Source organism: Hoplias malabaricus, chromosome 2, assembly GCF_029633855.1.
Source record: "Hoplias malabaricus isolate fHopMal1 chromosome 2, fHopMal1.hap1, whole genome shotgun sequence".
NCBI lineage: Eukaryota > Metazoa > Chordata > Actinopteri > Characiformes > Erythrinidae > Hoplias > Hoplias malabaricus.
The window spans coordinates 45,263,869-45,285,292 of NC_089801.1; the positions used below are offsets into that span (position 1 = coordinate 45,263,869).

Genomic DNA, 21,424 nt, shown 5'->3' on the forward strand with positions numbered 1-21,424 from the left:
AAGCCACTCCTTAGTTGCCCTGGCTGTGTGTCTTGGGTCATTGTCATGCTGGAAGACCCAGCCACGACCCACCTTCAATGCTCTTACTGAGGGAAGGAGGTAGTTGGCCAAAATCTTGAGCATGGTGAAGAGGTTGGGGTGTGATTGATTGAGTGTGTGGGCAGGTGTCTTTTATACAGGTAACGAGTTCAAATAGGTGCAGTTAATACAGATAATTAGTGCAGAATATGGGGGGGGGGGGGGACTAACAGGGCTGCGAGAGCCAGTGTACCGACGATAAAAATTACAGACCTCTCCATTCTTTGTAACATCTGCTGTGTATCAAATACTTATTTTCCCCACTGTATTATCCCCACTTTGACATTATGACCACATTCTTGTTTCTAAACTAATTGTCTATTTTTCTCATAATACTGGTCAGGACCACCACAGAACAGGTATGATTTATGGTGCTGTGTTTGTGTGTGTTACGAGAATGTACAGTGAGTGTAGAAACAATAAGGTGATGTTATTCTTAAGGCTGATAGGTGAATAGTAATAGATCTTAAATATATAAAGTCTTTATATTTATAGTGTATATTTGTATAGCGTGATTGTGCAATATATAATTTTTTATGAGATTAATTATTTATACTTTACCGGCACACACCAGTCCCACATCATTATCATGAGTGCAGTTGTGTCTGAGTGAAGATGATGTTGGACAGAAGTAAATCTGAGATTTGTTTCCTCTACACTGAAGCTCCTCTGACCACACCTGGACCTCCCCTCGGCCAAAAGCAGCTGCTCCCAGCACCTCCACCGGACGCCCACAGCCCAGCTCTCTACACACAACCTCTGCATCCTGCTGATCAAAGCCAGCATCACACACTGTGGACCAGGTCTCTCCATGAAGCACCTCCACTCTCCCAGAGCACAGGTGAGGACAAAACTGATTTTAGATTTTCTGACACTGACACATTGCTCCTTCATCTTTTTCAAAATTGTATTGACACTGTTCTCTCTCTCTGTAACAGTGTTTCTCTGAGGGTTAGTGTCGTGTGTGTCCTGATAGAGCAGTTAACAAAGGAGACTGAAACATGAGCATTACACTGAGTCTCTTTACAACAGAGTTCTGTTTTACAGAAGATTTATAATAAAGAACCTGACCATCCTCAGAGTAAACACCTTTTCTTTCTCCTCTCAGTTTTCTCCCTAATGTTCATCCTGTTCCTCCACAGTGATCTCAGGATGAACAGTGAGAAAAAGGGCTTGTGTTGTGAGAAGTATAAACCAGTCGACTTCTTTTAGTGAGAAACTATATGATCTGCTCCTTCATTCTGAAAAGTGTTTGGCTGTTCCACTTCCCTACAGTCTGTATTTACACATCTCTCATGTCTCTGTTCAGGAACACTGGTGTAAAAGAGTCTTGTTATTCACCACTAATTACACTCAGAATCCTCAGTAAAATGAATGGTGTGATGTTAATGATAATATTAACACAGACAGTGATTCATGTGATGACTGACAGCAGTTTACCTGAGCAGACAACTCCAGCATCATAAATATGACCACAGTCACTTTTACCCCATCCTTGTGATCCACAGTTCTTCAGTGTAGACTCTGATCCACTACAGGCCACTCTATCCATCCAGATTGGTCCTGATCCTGCTCCAAAGTGAGCTAACACTGGGGCTTCCACAGCCTCCCCACAGTTTAGCTCTCTACACACCACTGCAGCATCACTCATATCCCAGCCACGACTACACACTGTTCCCCACTGTCCTTCATGAAGAACCTCCACTCTCCCAGCACAGGGACTGTCTCCATTCACCAACCTCACACTGTCTGTACGAGAGAGAGAGAGAGAGAGAGAGAGAGAGAGAGAGAGAGAGAGAGAGAGAGAGAGAGAGAGTGCATTTCTCTCTGCTTTTTAAAGTGTTCATGTTTTGAAAGCAACATTTGAGGGTAACAGTGGAACTTAAACATTTTTTATCCTTTTAGAAATTTCTATATTTGTGTATACATTTTACCAAAGCTTTTCAATATCAAGTCCTAGGAATAAAGAACACACTTAAATAAATGCATTAACAATATAAAAACGGTCATTTATTTTTTGAAGAAAATGATACAGTTAACAAATCAGTGAGTGATAAAACTGTGAACCTCTAGGATTTAACATTTCATTTGAATGTGAAATGTAAATGTGAATGTGAGTCTTTTCCAGCAGTGGGGTGTCAGTCAGGTGTGAGTGTGTATTGAATGTGTGTGAGGTGTAATCGGCTCAAACTTATTCTGATCTTCACAAAACACATTTGTGGAAGTGAACAATGGCACAAACAAAGAAGATTACAGAGGACCTCACAAAAATAGTTGTTGATGCTGAAAATGGTGATAAAATCATCTCTAAAGGTTTTGGACTCCACAGTCAGACAGAGTGTGAAAAAATGGAGGTTTAAGTTTTTATCTTGTTTATTTAATTTGGCCTTTTAAATATAGTTTAGGACTTCTGTGAAAATCTGATGATGGTTTAGTTTATATTAACACAAAAATATGAAATAAAAAAATAATACTATAATAAAAATAGGTACATATCTTTTAAACTCCACATAAAAAATTATATATATATATATATATATATATATATATATATATATATATATATATATATATATATATATATATATATATATATATATATTAATGCTATAAAGAAGCTTATTATTATATAATGCTTATTATATATTAATGCTATAAAGAGTAAGCATAGAAAAATCTGTGAGTTAATATAGCATATCTCACTGATTAGTAGAGAGTGTACTCACCAGCTGTGGAGAGAGTGAATGTGGAGAACAGGAGAATGAGAGTCACACAGCTGTCCATCTCCCTCTGACCTGCACACAGTCCATTCACCTCAGCAGCAGAACACACTTCACCTCCACTCCTCTCCAGAGAGACTGAAGAAACTGAGAGAGAGAGAGAGAGAGAGAGAGAGAGAGAGAGAGAGTGCGCTCCCCCAGCCGCCAATCACACTCACTATTACCTTATTAGAAAGAGAAGAGGAAATCATCAAACATTTCAGTGACAAATCAGAGGAGGCATTTTCTTCTTTCTCCATTTTCATCAAAAGAGTGTGACGCTGATGGACAGAACTCCTTCTTAGGTTCTCGAGGTGTTTGTCTTTGTGTGAGGAGAGACGCTGATGGCAGTGTGCTGAGAGGGTCCCCAGCAAACAGGAGACTGACTTCAGAAAGAGGAAACACTCCAGTGGAGAAGAGCTTTAATGCTGCACCTGCACACAGCTGATCCACTCACTGATAAACACACACTCTGATAAACACACACTCTGATAAACACACACTCTGATTAACACACACACTCTGATAAACACACACTCTGATAAACACACTCACTGATAAACACACACTCTGATAAACACACACTCACTGATAACACACACTCACTGATAACACACACTCTGAAAACATCTTACAAATCAAATTTACTTTTGAGTTACAAAACATAAACGCACACAGAAGTTTTTACCATTCATAAACGCTTCAAATAATAACCCCAGTCAAATCCGTTTTATTATTATAGTTAGGATTGAGAAATATGTGATTTAAAATTATTATAACAAATACGGAGCACATTACAAGGAAAGAACATTATAACATACTATAGAATATAGACTAAATTATAATGTAATTATTAATAAAGTGTATTAATGTAAGATATTTATTTTAATTGATAAATAGTTTTACAAAAGCGCTGTGGATCAATCCCTGTAGGAATTAGTTTTTTCCACAAGGTGAAGCCAAAGGGTGTCAAATGTCTGTGAAGTGCAGCCACACATTCACTATGTGGACAGAAGTTTGTGGACACCGGCTCATCCTACGCTTCTACCGCGACCCTGAACTGGACAAGCGGTTACAGACAATGAATGAATAATAAGGAGTTTGTCCCCTGTTTACTGTACTACTGTACTAAAGGTACTTCTGGAAGCTCTTCTGGGAAGGATTTACACTACGGCTGCCTCTGAAAAATGGGGTAGTACACAAATCTAGTATAGAATACCTAGTACACATCAGGTAGTTTGTGAAAGTGTTGTCTGTATCGGTTTCCTCCTGCAGAACAAAAACACATGCTGGTAGGTGGATTGGCTCTACAGAAAAACTAAATCTAAAAATAAAGTTAACTCTAGCAGTACTGCTGTTGCTGATCCACTAACAGTGCAACACACACTAACACACAACACCACGTCAGTGTCACTGCAGCACTGTGAATGATCCACTACCCGAATCATACCTGCTCTGTGAGGGTCCTGATTCCTGAAGTACAGGGTTAAAGTGGGCTAACAAAGAATGCAGAGCTACAGATGTATTAAACTCGTCTCTTGTGTGGTCAGAGGAGCTGATAAACTGGACAATGAACTTAGAAGCACCGAGGTTTTAATGTTACGGCTGATTGGAGTAAATGGTAAAACAAAAAGACAAAAAGTTCTATTATTAATAACAAGAAAAAATTTATAATTCTATATCCATTAAATATACATATTACTCAATTATATAATAATACGATAATAATTAATAATAATAACACTAATATACCAAACATTTCTTAAACATTTAATTTACTTCATATGAGTGAAGGGGTACTCGCCCTCAAGTGGCGATTTTGTGAATTACAGCACGTACTGGGCTTTATAAAGCGGTGGAGTGTTAGTGTGCCCTCTAGTGGTTTTTGTGTGAAATACAGCGCCGTTCATAGGCCGCTTCCCAATTATGTATTACACACTACTACAGCACAGTAACATCAATTACCGAGGGAGGGGTTTTGATTACTTTTCCTTAAAGTCACACGTCTTCCTCTGGAAGTCTTCCACTTACAGTTATATTAGTATGTTTTCAGTTCGGGGTTTCTTTGAACCAATAATAAAGGTATCTCCGAGCCGTTTCCGATTACGTCACGGCCCTCTTCCACAGAGAATGGACTGTCACTTCATCCACAAGCTTGAGGGTGGGGGGCCTCTTAATAACTGTTGTGTAATCAAATTAGCGGCCCTCTCCCTTTCCGTAGAGCCAGCGATTAGTCGACCCTAATGAGCCTCACTGGTGGCCTGCAATGGGCTTTGATCATGAAACTCCCATCAGAAGTGCGGGAGGTGGGCCTAGCAGAGGAGAGTGTAGCTAAACTGGGTAAGAATGGCATTGGGAAAAGAGTGGCATCCTTTTTGGAGTTAGCCGCAGCCATACTGCCATGACCGGGACAGGAGGAGAGGCTCAAGAGGTGAGAGAATAGCTAATACATGCATTTGAATTATTGATTGATTCTTTAGGAATGAAGATTATTAACAGGTATTTTATAATAAAAACAAATGCAATGAGGCCAAACTGACTTTGATGTATTTATTTAAAGAGTGTGTTCAGTGAGGACAGGTCAGAAATGACTGAAGATTCACAATAAAAAAGTACAAAGATAAAGTAATAAAATGGTAAAGGAATATACAGTCTGTTCTGTAATGTGTCTAATCTATTTTCTGTTCTGTAACACATCATTTCTGAGACACACAGAGTCAGAGAGAGACAGATTAACAGTTATCAAGTGTCCAGTGGTCTACTGCTGCTCAACATCTGGAGAAGAGAGGAGAACAGAATTATCTCTCAGACCATAGCAGCAGATTCCACACATTACACACTTACACCATAAGAAACTCTCATTCTGACCTGGACATACAGATGTGTTCAAAATAATACACTGCATGTTGTTGTAACACATCTGTATTGAGAGTGTAGCTCACTGAGGCTGGTGTTTTACTCCTGGAGGTGTTTAATAGCACCGTGTCCTCTTTGAGATCTGTAAAGCTACAATAAACAATGTTTATATTCCTTTAAAATATGAATTCTGATCTATAACAGAATCACTTGTTGCGTCTGAAGAGGTTTGAATGTAGTTTCCTGAGGAAAGACACTGGGTGTGGTCTCTCAGTCACATGATTCATCTCTGTCTGAGGCTCCTCCTCCACGTCTTCATAGTCTGTAAAATCAATCCATTATTATCACTGAGTGAGGACACTCAGCTCGCTCAGAGACAGAGACTCTGACGCTGCGTTTCACTCAGAAATACGTCATGATACAGAAGGAAAAGGAGCCGACTGCACATTCACATTGACTTTAAACTCCCAGTCGCTCAAGATCAGACACTCACCTTTTCCCCCTCCTCCATCCTGTCCAGCAGTGACCACATCATCATAGCTCTCTGCTGCGTCCACTGCACCAACATGGAGATCAATGAGAACAAGAAGAAACAGAGCTGACATTGGGACTGTGTTGAAGCTTCAGTTGAACATTATTTATCCACATGAAGAAAACATTACTTGTCATAATGTTGGAGCTTGGTCCAGTGGGAACAGCATCATCATAGTTCTCTGTCATGTCTTCTGTCCAAATGTAGAGACAGAGGACATTAAATCAGCCCCAGTATCATCAGTGACTGTGTTCATGTTGGAGATTACAGTGTTGTTCCATTACAAGTCGTACCTGTTCCTCCAGGTGAGTTCTGGTCAGCGCTGATGACGTCATCATAACTCTCTGATACGTCCTCTGCTCCTAAACACACACACGTTTAAAGAACAGTGGTGGGGACTTTTAAAGATGTTCTCTGAACTGTGTGTGTACTATTCGACTGCATCTAAACCAGCGTTAAAAGTTATTTCACTGCACTTGCGTACTTACTTACTTTTCACTCTAAACTAGAAACCAGAACACACACACACACACACCTGCTGCGCTCTCAGAGATGTGTCCAGCAGTGAGGACATCATCATAGCTCTCTGCTGTGTCCTCTTTCTCTGTTTCACCAAAATCAAATAAAAACACACTGACTTTACAAACAGAGCAGTCCTAGTTTTACACTGTGGTTTAATGGAAACAGAACAAAATGCATGTGATTATTTAAGAGAGGAGCTCACCTATCAGACCACTGGGGGCAGCATCATCATAATATTCTGCCTTCTCCTCAGTCACTGACTTTGCTGGAAACAAGGAGAAACTTTCCTCATTCAGCGTCATTTCAGAGTTCTACATCTCTTCTGCGTCTTTTGTGAGCGACAGTAAGTGATTCTATTAAGATTCTAAAGGAAATCAAATCTGTCTGGAATTACTTTTCTACAGATGAACAGAATCATTCACCAAAGCAACAAACTACTTCCACAATTAAAAACAAAAGAGCGAGATCATCCCCCAGAGACTAATGTTACACCAGTGCTGAAGTAGGATTATTAAACCTAGGTCTTCAGTCTGGGCCAGACATGTCAAGACTCAGCCACAAATCAAGACAATAACAGCAGCAGGCTTTACTTTATCAGCTTTCAACACTGTGTACACGTCCAGCTCTGAGAATATGGAGCCATTATGAAATAAAAGCACTTCAGAGATGAGACCACCCTAATCCCCCCTCTCTGTACGGCCCAAACTGACCAATTAACCAACAGTGATCCTCTCACCCGAGAGCAGCTCCTCATCCACATCCTCATATCCTGAACGCTGTTCTTCAGAGAGGATACTCCCTGTTAGAGGAGAGAAGTACAGTCATGAACAGGGGGTTATGGTTGGAAATGTTCACTGTATAATAACCTGCTCCAACAACATCACATTCACCAAGAGAACGTTACAGGCCTGAGTCCTCACCCCCTACAGTGAGGGGCTCCAGGGGTCTGTTCTGCTGTGTGCTGCTGGTGTAGTTACAGTGTGCGGACACTGGGGGCGCTGTAGTATTGAGTTAGTTGATGCTGATTTAAAATCAGTGTATAATCAGACGGAGCTGAATCATAGGGTGAAGAGTTCTGATTTTAGAGCTCCTTCCTTCATTTTATCTCTTTTTTTAGAAGCTGATGCGTTTCCGTTCGATGTGAGAATTTTATTTCTTTTTTGTGTGGAACCCGTGTGTCTTTCAGCACCTGTCAGTCATAATTAATGACAGAGCTATAATACACCTCCAGTCTCCCAGAGCAGCTTCTATTTCCTCCACTCAGTCTGAGAGGCAGGTGATCTACATCACATGAGGACAAACAGTGATGATGATGAACCAGTCTCTAAACAGTAGACTATCAGGCTATAAAATACAGACAGAAATACAGAGTTTGACCTATTAATCATGCTTAAACAACAAAGGGAAGATGTCCTCAGAGAGTGGCACTGCATTTCTGTACACAAAAAGACATTCAAAAACAAACTTTAATTTCAAAACAAGTGAAATAACTGGTCTTACTTGAGCACTGTTTTTGTTCCGGAGACAAAAGGCACGCACGTTGAGTAGTTTGAGTATTTTCTGAAAATAATTAAAAACATTTACCTTATTTCTCACAAATCACTTTATTATTTTCCTTTTTCAAATTTCACCAAACTCCATTCACAGTGAAATATTTCTGCTGATCCACAACAGTAGAAAAGACTTATCTACCTGAGCAAGTGATGTGAGCCACATCATTACGATTATTACATGTGTTCTGACCCCAGGGGGAAGATGGACATTGCCACAGAGTGGAGTCATGTTTCCTACATTTCACATCATCCAGCCAGTTAGGAGCTGATTCCACTCTCGCTGTCCCCGAGGACTCACTGCCAGTTCCTCCACAGTTCAGCTCCTGACAGACCAGACTTATAGTTTCTTCTGTCATCCCATTCACACACACATTACCCCAGGTCCCATTGTAGAACACTTCCAGAGTCCCCTCACAGCCCTCAGTGAGTCTGATCTCCTTATACTCTGGGGAGATAAGATTGTTTTAGAACAAGTTTAAAAAATATCCCAATAACCTAAATATGTCAGCAATTTTAATTGAATATAACTACCTCATAGTTATTTTCCCAACACCCCCAACTACAGAATACGTCATCCTAACATCTCTGTAAACTACTTTGTGTACACTTATGTTTTCAAAATCACTGGTGTAATGTAATAAATTTTTAAGCAATTTGTTGATTGAACATACGTTTCTTCTTTTTAATTTTCATTAGCCGCAGTCAGGACACTTTACCTGAACACACCACTCCTATGTCCTCCTTGTGTCCACATTCACCCCCATCACTCAGCTGATGTCTGCAGTTCCACAGGGACGTCTCATTCCCCTCACACTGCACCTCATTCAGCCATATGGGTCCAGTTCCAGGTCCAAACCGGGCTGGTACCGGGGCACTGAGGGCCTCTCCACACTGCAGCTGTCTGCACACCACCTGCGCATCCTTAATATCCCACAAGTCACCACACACTGTCCCCCATGAGCCGCTGTGAAAGACCTCCAGCCTTCCTGCACACGCTCCTCCAGAACCCACCAGTCTGACAGCTAGATCACAAACCAAAACACAAACACATGAATTAAAATATAAACACACATACATAATTCATTCATTCATTGTCTGAAACCAATTCAGGGCCACGGTGGGGGCACCAGTCCTTCACAGGGTGACACACACACTCACACCTATGGACACTTTTGAGTCACCAATCCACCTACCAACATGTGTTTTTGGACTTTGGGAGAAAACCGGAGCACCCGGAGGAAACCCACGCAGACATGGGGAGAACACACCAAACTCCTCACAGACAGTCACCCGGAGTGGGACTCAAACCCACAACCTCTAGGTCCCTGGAGCTGTGTGACTGTGACACTACCTGCTGCACCAGTGTGCCGCCCATACGTAATTCAATACAACAAATTATTACAACACCTGATGGAGTTATTTATTCTTCTTCTTTTGAGAATTATGCTAATGGGTGTTTTAAATTATATCTACAAAGATCATTGTGATGAGGTCAGTGAATTGGACCCATCACCAAGACTGGAATATACATTAAGGAATGTATATTGGTATCATTACTTACCTTGTTTCAGTTCCGGTCCTAGGGGAATGGCAGCGAATTTCCTGTCTCTCTTTGTGCTAGCCGAAGGGCCCACGGTGAGGTATAGAGAGGGGGAGGGAAGAGCTGGATTCAGGAACCTGTGCAAGGGAAAAAGCAAATGAGTAAAACTATTAAACTATGTACATAGATAAACATTTACCAGTGAAGCTGGAATGAGATGTGCGGGGGATGTCTGTTGATGGTCGTATTGAAGGGAATTAATATCTTCCTGGGAGCAACTTTCTTACCCCTTTGCTAGAGTTGGGTTAGTCCAATTAAGAGAGGGGTGGGGCTAAGTTCCTAAAAGGAGGGGGATTTGGCTGCAGTGGCCAGGTGAAGGTGGAGGGAACTGCAGTATGGACAAACTTTGTCTGTTTAGTTCCAACATGTGCTTTTTTTTTTTATTTTCTTTTCATTTATTTTCTTTTCATTTCTCTTCGGGTACCTCTCTTCTTGTGACGTCATCACGTGTGCTTCGTTTGAATAAATTCTCAAGGAAAGAGTTATTTTGAGTCCTGCCTACTCCTTGCTGAGTGAACCCACATTTCTTCATCTGTACCCTCCACACTACAATTTTAACATCCATCCCACAATCATGTCACACTGGAGATTTAAATGGATTAATCAGAGCAGTGGTGTAACACGTACCAGAGCAGGTGATAGAGAGCTGTTCTCTGGAGCTGCAGTTTACTACTTCTGCACTGCTGCAGTTCCCCAGATGAGCTTCACTCCCAGAGCAGTTGAAACCCCTCACACACGTGTGTGTGTTCAGGACTGGATGAAGAGGAGGGGGAGAAGTTGAGCACAGAGCCACAGCCCAGCTGTCTGCAGACCACAGAGGCCTCAGACACACTCCAGGAGTCCAGCAGAACTCTCCTCCAGTCCTGACTGAAGTACACCTCCACCTCCCCCTTACACTCCCTCCCTCCAGACAACCGCACTCGCCCCTCATGAAGAGCCAGAGAAGAGTCTGGAGAGGAGAATGATGAGTTAGTATAAATCTTTATGTTTATTTTACTATGTTATATATTTCTCCCTAACACCTGTCACTGTGGTGGTTCCATCCAAGGTACATTTTCAATACCTGTAGTTAGGGAAAACTTTTGTACCATATTCTATATTACTTGTAGATTTTTCAGTTGATTTCATACACAGTATTTCATCTACAGGAATTTTTTATTTTATTTTATTTAGTTCTATAATGAAAGCTTACAAATGTTCACTTCTCTGTCTGTAGAAGAGATTGTAATGTACCTTTAGGGAACACAACTGGATTTTGTAACTTTTGTTGTGCCTTTTAAAGTACATTGACACTGTTAGCACCTGCACAGTACCTTTTTCTCCTTCTGTAAAAGGGTATAAACAGTTTTAGATCTTACTCGTGCAGATGACTCCAGCGTCCTGTTTATGAGAGCATGCAGCTCGACTCCATGATGAAATGGGACATTGTGACAGGTGTGTTTCGTTTCCCTGACAATCAAACACATCAGCCCAGATCCGGTCACTCCCCTCCCCAAACCAGTCTGACCCCAACACAGCCACAGCACTCCCACACTTCAGCTGACCACAGAGGACACTGGCAGCTCTCATATCCCAGCTTCCATCACACACTGTGCCCCACTCACTGAGATACTGGAGCTCCACTCGACCAGAACACGAGTCCCAGCCCTTCTCCAGACGAACTTCTGTGTGACCTGAATGAACATCATATTACAGGAATTAGCTCAGATAAGTGCAGACCACTGCTCACAGAGTGTGACAAGCAGAGAAGTGAACCTTTTAAATACAGTTTAAATATTTATACTTTACCAGAACACACCAGTCCCACATCATTATCAGGAGTGCAGTTGAAAATACACATCAGGGTTTATATTAAGTTCACTATAGAACATAAAACAGTGTGTTCTCTACAGATTTCTAGTATTTATTTTCACTCATCAAATCAACCATACGTAATGTGACAGAGGTGCCCAGTATGAGTGTACGCGTTTGTGGCATGTGGGTGTCTTATGTATGAACAGTAAATACATTTCATGTTTTAAATTTTAGAATAATCAGTCAATCAATGAAATCAAAAGGGGGCAAAAATAACAAACATTTACTCAGAAGATTGTGGTATTTTCTCTGAAACACAACAGGAGGAAGACGGGTTTGATTTTAGTGAACTGTGATCTTCAGAATATTTCAGTTTTCTTCCACAAAAGACTATGATGTAGTTTAGAGTGTGGAGTGCTGGGAAATGTAGTTGTAGTTGGAATGTCATTTAATCACTATAAAAGCAGGTGAAAATTCCCATTTTTCCAAATCCCCCATGTCCTCTTGTTCAGGACCCCCAGGGTAAAAGAGTCTTATTATTCAAGTCTGACTTAGAATCCTCAGTAAAATGAATGGTGTGTTCTTAATGATAATTTTACATGGACTGCTGTTTACGTGATGACTGAGAGTAGTTTACCTGAACACACAACTCCTGCATCTTCACCATGACCACAGTCATGTTCACCCCATCCTCGTGATCTACAGTTCTTCAGTGTAGACTCTGATCCACTACAGTCCACATCATCCATCCATATTCGTCCTGATCCTTCTCCAAAGTGAGCTCTACTCAGTGCATTTACAACCTCCCCACAGTTCAGCTCTCTACACACCACTGCAGCATCTGTCATATCCCAGCGATCACCACACACTGTTCCACACTGTCCTCTATGAAAAACCTCCACTCTCCCAGCACAGCGACTGTCTCCATTCACCAACCTCACACTGTCTGTATGAGAGAGGGAACCGACAGATATTTATACACAGAGATCATGAAAAATATATATATTGTCACAGTTACTTGATGAGAATTTTTTATCCTGAGTAATTCATTTACCTTAAAATAATCTAATAATAATGCCAAAAAAACACTGAAGGTTCTGTAGTATCAGAATCAATATGTTACACCTCTTACCACCACACACCAGTCCCACATCATTATCATGAGTGCAGTTGTGTCTGAGTGAAGATGATGTTGGACAGAAGTAAATCTGAGATTCGCTTCCTTTACACTGAAGCTCCTCTGACCACACCTGGACCTCCCCTCGGCCAAAAGCAGCTGCTCCCAGCACCTCCACAGGACGCCCACAGCCCAGCTCTCTACACACAACCTCTGCATCCTGCTGATCAAAGCCAGCATCACATACTGTGGACCAGGTCTCTCCAAGAAAAACCTCCACTCTCCCAGAGTCTGGACTTTCTGTGACCTGTGTGTATTTGAATTTCATTAATAAAGAGCATCTCATGAAGATTACACCAAAATATTAAAACCACTGACACGTATAAAGAATAGCACTGTGTCTTTAATTACAGTGGGACATGTGAACATAGTCATTAAATGTGAGGGAGCGAATGTGAACCCGTCAGGTCCGATCCCTCAGAAGAGCTGCTGTAGCACACACTGAACATATTAATCGTGATAATTAATATTTTATCTCTGATAGTAAGGGGTTAGAACACACAGTGCCATATGAAGCTGCATGAACACTGACCCCTTCGCTCTCACTAACAGCAGTGAGCCTTGGGCCCCCATGACCCTGTCACTGGTTCAGCTGCTGTCTGTTCTGGGTAAATTTACACTTGAAACTTGGATTCAGTTGAAAACAGTGTGTAACAGTGAATCTTAAGCTTTAGGTCATGTGTAAATGTTGTGGAGAGGTTGTTACATCTGTGTCACGGCACTTTTCTCCACTGTGTTAAAGGAGTTAAAGTGCAGCACCAGAGGAATTAGTCTGGACTCCAGCTCTGTGGGTCATTGTTAGCATTTCTTTAGCTGGACACGTAAATGCAGACGGAAGTGAATTTCATTTAAACTTAGGAATGTAAAGCTTGAATAAATCGACCAGATAGAGTTAAAATATAACATATTAATAATAGTAAATATATTAATAATACATATATTATTACATTAAATTGAAGGGCCAGTGTAACCCTGGCTTCTGTGTTTGATTTTATTCCTCCTCTCGCTGCTGTCACTCATCATTTTAAACAGTTAATCTGCTCCTCCACTCAGTCTCAGCTCTTTTAGTGGATTTTAGCTTTTAGTTTATTTAATTTTTAGTCTTAATTTAGTTCTTTACTGTTTTATTTATTTATATTTGTTTATCATTTTACTATTTTATCATTAGTATTGTTTACTTACTGTTTCACATTTGAGCTTTTTCTTACCTAATAGACTCATTTGATTATTTAGATTTATTAATCATATTTTATTTATTGTTTTAATGTTATATATTTGTTTTGTTTTTTGCTTCATTCTTCTATTTCAGAATTATTTTTACTCTTCTCAGTCCCTGGTGTTTGTTTAATGATCATCTTCATGAAATCAGGGTCACCTTCAGTGTTCTCAGAGTTGTTTTATCGACTGATTAAAGTTTATTGAAGAAATTAAAGGTGAACAACACGATTGTTGTTAATTAGATACATTACATACACTATTTTATCCAGAAGTTAGTGGACACCTCTATAATGAGTGAAGTCTGTATCTAAACAGAAAATCATGGGATGAACTGGAACACTCTGGAGCAGTGAAGGTAGTGTCTGAGGTGTAAAGCCCACCCTCACTGGGCTGTGGAACAGTGGAACTGTGTTCTCCATTGGTGAACCAAGGGGATGAGTTGGAGTCTGTGATCCAAAACTAATCCAACATCAGACACTGATCACTGTAAAGTTCTCATGGCCGAGTGCCATCAAACTCCCACATCAATGTTTCAGTATCTAATCTAAAGTCTTTGTAGAAGAGCAGAAGCTGTTCATGTTCTTCATTTCATAAGAAATGTTGGAGAAGCAGGTGTCCACAAACTTTCAGCCGTTTAACGCTGGAATGATTTTAACTTCAGTTTGTGAAGCTTCGGCTGAAACAGGTTCAGTGTAAAAGAGTCTTTTAGAGAAAGCGGTTCATCTCAGCGCTCACTGAACTACAGCACAATCCAGAGTGAAGAGGTCTTTAGAGTTTAGTTTAGAGATGAAGTGGAAATCAATATTGATTATTAGTGATAGGTGCTGGTTATTGTTTATTAATATCAGTGATGTTTGTTATTGAGGAGTGAGGGCAGCCTACCTGAGCAGGTGACTCCAACGTCTTGGTCATGAGAAGTACAGAACAGACCATAATATGAAGCAAAAGTACAGTTATTCAGTGAATACTCTGATCCTTCACATTCCACTAATCCCATCAATATCGGTCCTGATCCTGGACCAAACTGAGGAGTACCCTGAGCGTCTCCACACTTCAGCTCTCTACACACCACTGCAGCATCTGTCATATCCCAGTTTTTATAATAATCACACACTGTTCCCCACTGTCCACCACGATACACCTCCACTCTCCCAGCACAGTGACTGCCTCCATCCACCAACCTCACACTGTCTGTACGAGAGAGAGAGAGAGAGAGAGAGAGAGAGAGAGAGAGAGCTGATGAAACTGTAGTTAATTTCTTTGTTAAATTCTAGAGAGAAATTCTCATTTAAATAAACATCTTTAAATAAATTCATTTTTAAATATTTCATAATCCTATCACACCAATGTTTGTTGATTCTATAAATATTAAGTTTGCATTATTATTAATAAATTTATTATTTTTCTGTTCAAAATGATTTAAAAAGACAAACAAAAGGTGTAAATTTTTTTAGTGAAGTCTGTTACTACAAATGTTCTCTACATTTTTACATCAAGCCTGGATTATTTAATACACTTCAGTTCATTTCATTCTTAGAAAGTTGACACCATATAATCATATGAACATCTACTACTAATAAAAGCATTTATCTATAAACTGTTACCAAAGAAAAGTTTAGCTTTTTACTTTGATTCCTGTTTTAAATAAAATGAAGATTTCTTTCACTCAGTTACAACAAATGCTCACAACACTCAGAGTTTAACATCAAACCTGGAGCGTGCTGAATATTTCACACTGATCTGAATCACACCGACTCACCAGCTGTGGAGAGAGTGAATGTGGAGAACAGGAGAATGAGAGTCACACAGCTGTCCATCTCCCTCTGACCTGCACACAGTCCATTCACCTCAGCAGCAGAACACACTTCACCTCCACTCCCCCAGAGAGACTGAAGAAACTGAGAGAGAGAGAGAGAGAGAGAGCTCCCCCAGCCGCCAATCACACTCACTATTACCTTATTAGAAAGAGAAGAGGAAACCATCAAACATTTCAGTGACAAATCAGAGGAGGCATTTTCTTCTTTCTCCATTTTCATCAAAAGAGTGTGAAGCTGATGGACAGAACTCCTCCTTAGGTTCTCGAGGTGTTTGTCTTTGTGTGAGGAGAGACGCTGACGGCAGTGTGCTGAGAGGGTCCCCAGCAAACAGGAGACTGACTTCAGAGAGAGGAAACACTCCAGTGGAGAAGAGCTTTAATGCTGCACCTGCACACAGCTGATCCACTCACTGATAAACACACACTCTGATAAACAACTTACTAATCTACTTCTGAGTTACAAAACAAAAATGCACTCAAAATTATTAGTTTTTATTCAAAAACGCTCCAAATAAACTAAACCCAGTCAAATCCATTATATTAATCTAGTTAGAATTGAGCAAGGTGTAATTATTTAAATTTATTTTGACAAACAGAATACAGTTAAAGGAAAATATAATTTTAAATATAAACAGAATAATCCACAATGTCAGAAATGAAATAATAACAGTGTTTTAATGGCAGTCATTTACTTTAACACTTGTATTTTCACATTGATAAATAAGGTCTTACAGAGGCGCTGTGGATCAATCCCTGTAGGAATTAGTTTTCTCCACAAGATGGAGCCAGAGGATTTCTAATGTCTGTGAAGTGCAGCCACACAGTCACTACAGGGACAAAAGTTTGTGGACAGCTGCTCATCCTACGTTTCTTCTAAAATTAAGGTATTAAAGTTTGTTCCCCTTTGCTTCATCAGTTTCTGCTCTTTCAGGAAGAGTCTACACTAAATGCAGCAACATTTTTGCGAGTATTTGATGGCATTCTGATAAAGAAGCGTTAGTGAGGTCAGATAATGATTTAGTTCTTTTTCTAACTTCGCTCGGCGTTTCACTATGGGAATCGCCTTGGGCGTGATCAACTACGGAAGCTCCAATTGCATCACGTCTTTCCACAGACAGGTCGACTTGTAATGAGGCTCCGCCTCTGCCCCTTAGCCACAGTCGGCCTCCCTGAAAGGGTTATTCGCGCTTTCTTCCCGTGAAGGACTACAAGCTCCCTCAGCGCTCTAGGCAAGGCTGTGCTTGCTAAACAGTTCTTAGACGGGTCGTCATTGGAATCCGTCGCCGAACGCGACCGCAGCTTAGCATTAGAAGTGCTGAATAAGTCCCTTCATCAAGAAGTGCATTTTTCGCTGTTTATTCAGCTACAGAGAAGGGCGACCGCGTCGAGGTGAGCTCTTCTCTGGTTAACTCGGTAGCTTCCGTATTAAATTACTGGAGCTACTATTGTGCAATCTCTTCTTAGCATTAGCTTGCCAAAGTAGGATCACCGTAGCTTGAGGTTAAACGCGTTAAGGCGGGCCTTCTTTGTCATCTTGGTCAATGGGCTAGTTAGCTGGCCCCTAGATATCTCTAAGAAATTAGCTAACGTGTCACGACGAGCTATATTTCTTTTATCAGGCCTTGTTGACGTTAATTAAACCTAAGTCCCTACTTAAGTTCTCTCCCCTCTCAACCACAATGTCTTCAGTTTCGACCCCCGCCAAAGGGAAGGAACCAGACGTTAAAGAGGCTGCATCCCACCCGTGTCCAGCGTCATGCGGAGCCACCATCTCGGGCAGGGACCCTCACCCACTGTGCATTGTGTGTATGGGCAATAAACACGCCCAAGCGTCACTGGCGGACCCACAAACATGCACAAACATGGTTTAGAGTGGCTGTAGCAAACGAAAAGGACCCCTATCTGTCTGGGGCGATACCCAAAGCTACAGCCAGCGACCATCAGCCGCGAGCCTCCATGAGCTGGGCGGACGTGATGGAAGCTGAATCTCCCGAAATGCCTTCCCTTTTTGAGGATGTTCTCACTCAAGTGGAAGGGGAGCCGGGGGGCGAGGACTCGGAGGGCGATGCCAACTCTGATCTCCTCGATGTGGGCGACATGGAGGAGGATGAAGAGGATGACTCCACCTTCCCGGCCCAACAGCCCAGACCACTCAGTGCATCCGACACTGGCTCTCAGGTTGACAACAACCTGTATGAGGTGTGTAAACGGGCTGCTGCTAAACTGGCCATACCTTGGCCAGCAGCATTGAACGAAGCAGGAGCAGAAAGGGACCTTTATGATGGGAAAAGGCTCCCTCCAGCGCAACCCTCAATTAGACAGCTTCTGCCTGCGGTCCCTGCCTGCATGAAGGAGATGGGTCGATGCTGGTCCAGCCCTTTCAAAAGCAAGTTCCCCACAAAGGGATGCTCTAAGCTGGAAATTCATGGGATGGCGGAGCTGGGGCTGACCGGACCCCCGACAGTAGAGCCTTCAGTGGCCTACCACCTCCATCCTAACCGCCGCATCATCTCAGCCTCCTCTAACATTTCTCTACCCAGTAAAACGGATCGCCTCACAGCATCCATTTTTCAAAGGGTGTACAAATTTGCTGCCCAGTCAGTGTGCTCTCTGAACACTGTCACACTTCTGTCAGCGTATCAGGCAGAAATTCTGGAGGAAATGGGGCAACAGTTGGATTCAGGGGCACCAAATCCTGTTCTCTGGGATGAAATTTGTGTTGTGAATGACCTGCTTCTTCGCTCCTCCCGTGGGGCAGTGCAGGGCTGCGGACGTGTCATGGGCCTGGCCATGTCAGGAGAGAGAGCTCTTTGGCTAAACCTGTCAGGCTTTAGTGACAGCCAAAAGGCAGAGATCATGGATGCGGCTTTCGACCACACCAAGGGTCTTTTCGGACCAGCTCTGGAGAAAATGAGAGAAACCAGCACTCTCAGAAAGCAAGAAGATGAGGCGTTTCATCTGTGTTTGCCACGCAAACAGGTGACTCGCCCCCCTCCATCGGCTCAGCAAGGCTTTGCAGCCACGGCTGTAAGAGCTAGGTATGGGGGGGGAAGCTCAGAGGCCAAACACGGGGGCTCAACAGGTCAGTCAGCGACCTAGAACAGTTAACCCCGGGCCGTGGGGAAAACAGTCCTTTGCAGCGGTAGCAGCTAAGAACCGAACTCTCCTTCTCCCACCAAACGGAGAAAAGTGGAGAAGAGCTGCAGCCCCAGTTTTCTGTGTTCAGAGGGCTCCCCAGTTATGAAACTTCTAGGAACCCCTATCCCACCCTCTTTTCCAGTTCCAGAGAAAGAGGAGTTACAGGGGCTCGGTTTTCAATGTTCCGTGTGTCACCAAGCACTCAGTTTGACGGACATAAAAATAAAAAAGACACTATCGCAGCCAGGCGTAAAGCCGAGGGTGATGTGCTCCCCACGTTTCAAAATAAAAACAAAACAAAGTTTTCTCTGTCTACGGCCACTAGAAGGGGCTCACGCCCCTTCTTTGAGCGGAGACGCCTGTCTCCACGGGAGATCGACGTCATCAATCCACGACAGAGGCTCTTTTGCAGCTCGGGCAGCCCAGTGCCGCGCATTCGCTACTCATCCATGGGTCCAGTCCACAGTGTCTCGCGGGTACAGACTACAGTTTTCTATGAAACCGCCAAAATTCAACGGTGTGTTGGTCTCTTTGGCCAGCGGGGATTCAGCTCTCATCCTAAGGGAAGAGATTATATCCCTATTAAACAAAAAAGCGATCAAAGTGATTTCAGAAAAGGAAAGTCAGCAGGGTTTTTACTCCCGCTACTTTGTCATTCCAAAGAAAGAGGGCGCAGCACCCCGCCCTATCTTGGATCTCCGTGTGTTAAACAGACATCTACGCAAATACACGTTCAGGATGTTAACACACAAAGTGCTATGTCAGTCGATTCATCAGCACGATTTGTTTGTGACAATCGATCTGTCAGATGCTTATTTTCACATAGATATTTACCCCGCACACAGAAAATATCTCAGGTTTGCATTCGAAGGCAAGGCCTACGAATATCAAACGGTCCCGTTCGGGCTGTCTTTGGCACCATGGGTATTCAGCAAATGTGTGGAAGCAGCACTTGCTCTGTTAAGAAACAAAGGGATCATGATTTTTTCTTATATAGACGATTACCTCGTTTGCGAGGGATCAAGCGATCAGATTCCAATACAGTGTTGAGTCACTTAGAGAATCTGGGGTTCAAAATAAACCTGACCAAGAGTCGTCTAGAGCCCTCACAGTGCACAGATTACTTAGGCCTGACTATAAACTCCCTCTCCTGTCGAGTTCGGCTGTTGGAGAGGAGAGTAACGTCATTCGAACAATGTCTTTCCCGTTTTCGATTGGGGAAGGTGGTCTCGTTACGGCTTTGTCTACGCATGCTGGGACTCATGGCTTCAGTTGTTTCAGTGGTGCAGTGGGGACTTCTCATGATGAGAGATTTTCAACGGTGGGTAGCGTCACTGCTGTTATGCACCCGCAGTCATCTCTACCGTCCTGTCAAAGTGACAGCAGCTTGTGTGACGGCTCTCCGTCATTGGAGAAACTTCGTTGTCTTAACAACGGGGATTCCCCTTGGGGGCATGTCCGCGAGGATAACCCTAACGACGGATGCGTCTTTGCTAGGCTGGGGAGCAACTCTAATGGGCAGAGCTGTGAATGGGTTGTGGCCCCCCCAGCTCAGTCTGGCTCACATAAATTATCTGGAGCTTCTCGCAGTGGTCTTGGCACTGAGACACTTCGAGAATTTTCTCCAAGGTCAGCATTTTTTGGTGATAACGGACAACTCTACTGTGGTAGCTTATATAAACTGCCAGGGTGGGACACGCTCACTACAGCTACACATGCTGGCTCGGAGGCTTCTCCTGTGGAGCAGCACCCGGTTTTTGTCCATTCGCGCGACACATGTACCGGGGATACTGAACAGAGGGGCGGATCTTCTGTCAAGGGGAAATCCTCTGTACGGAGATTGGAGACTTCACCCGCAAGTGGTGACTCAGTTGTGGCAGAGATACGGACAGGCAGCCGTAGATCTCTTCGCCTCGCAGGAAAACGCACAATGTCTTCTGTATTTTTCCCTGTGGGACGAAAATGCACCTCTGGGTGTGGATGCTCTAGCCCACCCATGGCCAAATGTCCTTCTTTACGCGTTTCCTCCCTTAAGCTTGATTTCTCCCACACTGATGCGAGTGAGGGAACAGGGCCTGTCTCTTATTCTAATAGCTCCACACTGGCCGTCGAAGCACTGGGTGGTGGAGATCGTTCAAATGCTTGCGGGCCAGCCTTGGCTGCTCCCATTGAGGAGGGACCTATTGTCACAGGCGAACGGGGATATCATCCCCACCCAGACAAGATGGCTCTTTGGGCCTGGCCCGTGAGAGGTGGAATCTGAATGCGATAGGTCTGCCACCTGCTGTCATTGATACAATTCAAAGCGCCCGAGCTATTTCTACGCGCACATTATATGAGCATAAATGGCGAGTTTTTGAAAATTGGTGTGTACTAAGAAA

General features: G+C 42.7%; 1 pseudogene; it reads right to left on the reverse strand.

Annotated features, from left to right (window-relative positions):
- Positions 1-628: 628 nt before the first annotated feature.
- On the reverse strand, positions 629-17,676 carry LOC136676816 (deleted in malignant brain tumors 1 protein-like; annotated as a pseudogene).
- Positions 17,677-21,424: the final 3,748 nt, after the last annotated feature.